This window comes from Cygnus olor, chromosome 2 (genome assembly GCF_009769625.2).
Source record: "Cygnus olor isolate bCygOlo1 chromosome 2, bCygOlo1.pri.v2, whole genome shotgun sequence".
Lineage (NCBI taxonomy): Eukaryota > Metazoa > Chordata > Aves > Anseriformes > Anatidae > Cygnus > Cygnus olor.
Window position 1 is genome coordinate 102,108,277 of NC_049170.1, and position 7,104 is coordinate 102,115,380.

A 7,104-nucleotide genomic window follows, 5' to 3' on the forward strand; every position below is an offset into this window, starting at 1 on the left:
TTTTACTCTGCTCTAACTAGAAAACATGGTTTCTGCTGTTTCAGAAGTCCAATGGACTTGGGAGACAATAACAAGATATGTATTTTTGTCTTAAAATTTTTTTTTTGAAGCGTAGCAATATAATATGTGTGAAGTGATGCCAAGGTCACAAACGCCTCCTCTAGCTGCTGCAGCCCAGGACTGCTCCTGCACAGCTGTGGGGACCTAGCCTGGTGGCCAGGGACTGGGGGTCTCTTCCCAGGCTGGAGGAGGCAGCTGTTGCTTTCCCCTTTCGTGGTTTCAACCAGTAGCAAAGCTGAGCACATATTCTAGAGACACAAACAGAGAGAGACAGGACACTGACACAACTGGTCACACAGGCTGACCCAGTCAAGGGCTTCTTTCAACAGCACTTTCACACAGGACTCAAATAAAACAGACACAAACAGCAGAGTGCCCTTCCTCCTTTTCTGTCTGGTAGAGATGGGAGTCCACTGGCACACACACAGTACTCTCCAGGCACACTTGCAGACATGCATTTGCAGATCCCTCGAGTACCATGCACAGCCCCCCTGCCTTACCTACTTCACGGTTTGTCCAGTTGCTGGCTGGTCCAGCTTGAAGCTCATTGTAAACATGCAGCTCACACACTTGTCCCTCATAAACACCATATTCACAAGTTCCCCTGGGCATACCAGCATGGGCCACCTGCCTGCCAGATACCTCGTCCTGGACCCAAGGCCCCCGCTACTCACCAGCTAGTCCAGTTTACAGTGTGCTAGCAAATACACACGCACACCCACCAGGTTTTGGGAAGATATAGAAACTCACCGCCCCAGCAGCCCGCACCAGGCATGTGGGCTGACCTGCAGCACCACTCCAGCCACCATTGTGAAGATCTTACCTCACTCACATTGTGATTTCACGTCACCTTACATTGTGAAGTTGGCATCACAGGCCATGGGGACTACAACCCAGGCTTGGATCTGTAGCTGGCACCAGCCTTCACGCACACTCACTCAGGCTCCACCAGTAGCTGGCAAGTTGACCTTCAGCACACATGCACACAGGAGAGAGTGAGAACACAGAAAGAGAGTTAAGAAATGATTTAATGAGAAAATATAAGAAGGTAGGTTTGACTGTGATTATCTAGCACAGGATTCAAGCAGACAATTGCAGACTGGCCCTATTTTACATGTGACTGGCCCTTTTCTATCCTTTTATACTTAGCCCCCCCCACCCCCCCACCCCTTTGTTCCTCCTGCTCCCCCTTTTCCCAGTACAACTCCATGGATTTGCAGAGCTGTGCAGTTTCTGCACCCTCCCAGTCCAGAGCTCCTTCATTCACAATCTTGTCAGCTGCAAGGTTCATCCTGGAAATGATGAAAAGCTTGAAAAGCTTGTTAGCCCACCAATTAGTGAGTCTGGGAGGTTTGTGTCTGGTTTATCGCCTCCCACCTTAGAAGTCCTCCATCGGATAATTTTGTTGACATAAAGATTCCCACGTTCTCACATACTCTCATAAATTAATGTGACTGACCAGACTTGGTTCCCTTTGCTGCCTGCCTTTCTTATTATCCCTTGTTGCCTTGGAAAAAGTCCTTGATCAGGTACCCTCAAAGAAACAAACATTCTCCTTTTACATACCCTTACAATATTAAAATATTTAGAGTTTGAGTGTGAAAGACCTGAAAATTAAGCCTTATCAAAATAATCAAATCAAACTATTTGGGAGGAACTAATTGAGATTGTATCATGGGCTTTCCTAGTTACCAAAATCAAAATATAATAAAACCTCCTTTAATGTAGAAATTTTGGCTTCTGCTTTTCAGTGTCTGGTAGATTGTAGATACTGTAAAAAATTGAAAATACTTGATTTACCATTAAGAAAATCTGCTTTTTTTTTTTTTTTTTGCTTTTTTTTTTTTTTTTAAACAGAATTGCTACTGCAATTTTTGATCTCAGCTAATGTCTGTTGATGTTAAAATCCATGGTTTTAAATTTGCTGGATTATGAATTTTGAAGTATAACGAGTCTTCATTTTGTCTTATTTATTTCCAAGATGACTGAACTATTCTTTTGACAGATGATCATTGGGAATAATTCTCGTTACTAAGACTCTAAGAAATTTTAACTTGTGTAGTGTATATGTGGTAATGTTAGTTGTCCATCTTTTTGCAATTGTTTTGGTATCTAGTCCTTCACTTTGGAAATGTTATCTCATAGTTTATGACCATATGACTAAAACCCCCAAGAATAACACAAAATTTCAAAACCTTCCTGTGTGCAACTCCCCCTACTCCACCACACTTAACACTTCAGGTCTTGCCCTTGGCATCACCTGAGCTACATGGCAGGTACCCCTGAGCCTCCTAACTCCCATTCCTCATCCTGACCATTATCACACACAGACTGATGTCCCAGCCTGACTTGAGCCCATCTCTGTCCACATGCCTGGCCATCCCTGGCAGTGGGTACCTCTGTTCCCCTCACTGGTCTTGCTCTGCCCCCTTGCTCAGAAGCAGATCCCATGCTGGTGATGTCCCTGCCTTGCTGGCAGTGCTATCACGCTGGGCTGCTGACACTCCTCCCCCACAGGTCCCTGACAAGCACGCAGACTTTAGTATGGAATTTTAATTCCTCCTGTTTTCTCCTAGAGATTATTTTTCCAAATATTTCTTTGACAATCTGTTTTTATTTCGAACCTGACATCATATAGTGCAAGCTGATGACACTGTGAATCATGTTAGATGTCCTTCTTCCACAACTAATTCACAGTATGATACGTTTTCTACAGACGTTGGTGTTCAAAGTCCTGCTGGATTCAGTGGAGCAGGAAGAAACCTGTGTAACTGTGGAGGATGAGCTCAGTGTGTATGAAGGGGATATGAAACCTAATAATAATGTCTGAGCACCTGAGCAATGGTATTCTGAATCTAGTATTCATTACCCACATTTCAGCAAGGCTTTCACAATTTTATTTATTTTTTTTTTCAGTAGCAATATATCAATTTTGTCATTAGCAATATATCTTGTACATAATAAATATTTATTACAATCTCTCTCTGGGCTGGAATTATCTTTTACAAATGATTTACTGACACAGAAATATACTAATTACTGACAATTTCCTGGAAAATTGGGATAACATAGAGCTCTGGCAATGAGATGTTAGCGTCCCTACCTCCAATAAATTTCCAGCTTTGGTATGTGCCTGTGAAGAATAAATATCAGTCAGAGCCTTGCTCATAATAAATACTGAGAAAGCCAATGTGCCTCAAACTAAATATGTACGTAGTAGAACTTCTGAAAAATGGAGTAGAGATTTAATAATAAACTGATTTTAAACTTGGACTGATCTATATTTGCATAACAAACATCTTCTGTTGAAAAATATTGTTATCTTCTTGAAAGAAATGATTTTTAAGGAGATCTTTTTTCCTCTTCTTCCAGAATTTTGTTCTTTTGTTCAAATTAGGCTTTTTGATTATGAATCAGTTACTATTTTATTATTCTTACTATAATAATATTTATTATTTAGTCTGATCTGGAGGTTTAGCTCCTCCCCCCCCTCCAATGTTTTACAGAAACTGGCAAGAATAAAGACAGGTGCTTCTCAGATACACGGACTGGTTCAGTGCTGACTTTTTAGTGTTCTGATTCCCCAAATGGAACCACACACACTAAACAATAACATAATTTACCACACAATGGAAGGTAGAAATCACATGTCTCAAAATTATCCCATCAAGCTCAGCATACCAAATGACTCTGGAACTATCTAGTAGGAAATACTAAGTAGAATAACAAATTATGGGGGACTACAGATGACTCAGCCTGAGATACAGTATGATTTTGTAGTGTAAAGGCTGAGCTGGAGAAGGCATCTAGTGCTCAGCACCATGTCTATATTTTACCCGGTATCTTCTAAAACGTGTAAAAAAGTGAAAACATAAGATGATTTTGGAGTGGGGACAGGAGAACAAGGCTTCTCTGTTCCCATGTTAATTCCCTAAACATTTGGTTACTTAGACATACTCATTGCCACTTTATAGCTCAGAAATTCATAGCTCTTGCATTTCTTTAATTTTGGTAGCAGCTTCAAAGTGAGAGTTGAAATGTATGCCACACAAAAGAACCTATGAACTGCTATTTCATTCTAAGGATATTTCCATCTCCTGTATGAGCTAGCCAATAGTTTAAGGACTAAAAGATCTAACACCATCTCCTCCTCCTTAAAGGAAAACAGTAGCTGCACGTTATAGGAAGATCAACCCCATCAGTGCCAAATGTGCTTTGCTTGTGGATCTTGACCTGGTGTTGGCGCAAGTTATCTGCTTACATTGCTCAGGTATGGCAAGAGTGGGATGTGCCCAGAAGTGTGCCTGCAAGGTCTGGGGAGCTTAAAAAAAAAGATTAGACGTATGAAACTGCAATGCTTCCAAATTTAAGTCCTTGGAACTTTGCATGTATTTGTCAATGTCTCAGTTTAATAGCTTAAACCCGTTGTGAAATTCACCTTCATTTCAGGAAAAAAAAAATACTGATGCTGAGGACAATTCCTATGACAGAAGATAACTGACTGTTTCCTCACTTATGCTGGAAACAGAGTCTGGATTGCAAAATCTCACAGCTAATTAACTTTTTTTTTTTCTTTATATGAAATCTTTACAGTTTCCCAGCTTCTGTGCTGCAGTTTCATAACCAGTTTTTCATAAAATCATAGAATGGCTTGGGTTGGAAGGGACATCAAAGATCATCTAGTTCCAACCCCCCTGCTATAGACAGGGAAGCCACCCACTAGATCAGGTTGCTCAGGGCCTCATCTAACCTGGTCTTGAACACTTCCAGGGATGGGGCATCCACAGCCTCTCTGGGCAACCTGTTATTATTATTATTATTTTTATCTATAGATATATAAGCTGACATTGCATAGCATTTTACTGCTTTTATGTGACAAGGAGTCTATATGACCCATTTTAATAACTTCAGATTTTATTGGCTTACTTCAAGCCACACTATTTTCTCTTTGTTTTGAGTAGCATTGTACTCATTTTAGTTATTAACTCCTTGAGAGTGTGGAATCAACTGAGAGATGATGTCACTGTTTTATGTTAACTTAAATCCAAGTGAGGTGGCACTACTACCTGAAAGTCTTGGAAGCCTTTTCTTCCTCAGTGTTTTTTCTTGTGCTGTCAGGGAAAGGAAAGGAAACGAAAGGAGAGAAAAGGAAAGGAGAGGAAAGGAAAGGAGAGGAAAGGAAAAATTAGCTAGGTGAACAAGTGTCCTTGAAAAAACACCAAGAGGGGAGAGGGAGGTTTAAAATGTCTCTTTTATTTTTTCCCAGGTTAATGGGAAAACATCACATCACTTCCCTGAGGTAGTACATCACATAGCTGCATGACTGCATGTGCCTGCAGATATGGGTGGAGAAATAAGCAGCCAGGATTGAGGGGGTGGTGAGATGACTGATGCTTGAGCAGGCTTATGTCATATTAAACTGGTTCTGAAACTGCAGTGTAATGCTGCACCATTTAAACATTATAACCAGTGTCTTTTTCTACAATTTGTCAGATTCTACAACAGCAATGTGTAAAAACAGGTATAGGAAAGGAATTCAGTTACACAAATGTAGTTGTCAATAAAATGATCCCACCATTTATTTTTGAATGGATTTTGGTCAATGGACAGACATACCTAAGATACACGAACTGAAGTTCAGCAGGCAAATAATTGTTTTCTTTTGTTGTCTCAGAATACCTGCAATTTTAGTAAAACTTCTCATTCAAACTTAGATTTTTATTATTATTTTTTTTTCCAGCAGGATACCTGTGTAATTAGTAACTCCCCCTCTTCCTGTTCATTAGGTTGGTAGCACCTGCTCTGTGTTTTGAAGAGTTTAATGAGTATGTTTACTACCATAACATCTATTTAAACATTCCTCATAGTCTGACTCACTTTCTTGGCTTTCAGCTGAATAGTATAGAATATTTATTTACAAAAAAATATGTAAAAAAAAAGACTAGAATAGAAAGATAGAAACCCGCCCTCCCTCAAGGAAGTACATTGCTTTCATTGCAAATGTGAATATGTAGTTATAAGTTTATACACCTATTTTATTGTGTAGAATATATAAAACTCCAAAGAATATTCCTCAGAAATGCTTTTTTTTTTTTTTTTTTTTTTTTTTTTTATATGCAGGTAAGCAGTCAGAATAATCAGAATGCATTCTCTAATAAGACGTGTAGGGTAAGCGAGAGCAGAAGGCATTTGCAAGTGTTTATTTGAGTAGGTCAGTCTGAGTCACTTGGATAATGTTTGAAACCATTCATCTTAAAGAAAACAAAAAAAAACAACACAGTACAAGCACTTTTTAATCATAGAATCCTTAGAATATTTAAGACGGAATTTGTTTGTGAATACCCATGCCATTTAAAACTTAGTTCAGATGTCTGTGTGATCTCTGAACCTTTCCAGGGTCCTTCCTCTGCTGATAAATATTGCAGTCGTCCAGTACGGGAAAAATGCTATTTATTTAAGGCAAATGAAGAGTACATGTAACAGTAAGTTAAAAATATCTCATAAAATGAGACATTCTACTCAACCACGTTCATACAATTTTGAATTTAAAAATAAATAATAATTATGAATCAGCCTGTGCTTTGCATTTTTCCTATATTACGTGGACCTGTACTGGAGTACTAGGACATAGGTATGCCTTCTAAGGCATATACTAACCTCACTGGATACTGAAGAAGCATTGTTGAGTACAGCCTATATAGATCATTCTTTGTGCCCTTGCCTCCAGAAATTGTCTACGTAATCAAACAATGCAAGTGAATAAAAGTGAATTTGTAAAAGTGAAAAATTAATGCTGAGGATCCAATATCCCAAAAATAGATGCTTCATGTGTCCCAGTAACACTTGGCAAAGTAAACCAAAGCTCATAATTCAAATTTGAGAGGTTAGCTTTAAAAGAATACCTCTGATTCATAATTCTAGAGTAGATGCATCCAAAATACTATAAATGTGTACGTATCATATAGCGGTCTTGCACTGCTGAATATTAACTTCACTGCTGTGCAATGTATTCACTAAGGTCTCTGCCTGCAGCCAGCTGGGCAT

The 7,104-nt window shown here is 39.2% G+C and overlaps 1 long non-coding RNA gene across 1 annotated transcript; it reads left to right on the plus strand.

The window, feature by feature from the left end:
* The first annotated feature begins 271 nt into the window (after positions 1-271).
* Positions 272-6,704, plus strand: LOC121065458. Its single transcript, XR_005817075.1, has 4 exons — positions 272-1,074; positions 2,777-2,904; positions 4,221-4,330; positions 6,457-6,704. It is a non-coding gene; the product is annotated as an uncharacterized LOC121065458 (long non-coding RNA).
* Positions 6,705-7,104: the final 400 nt, after the last annotated feature.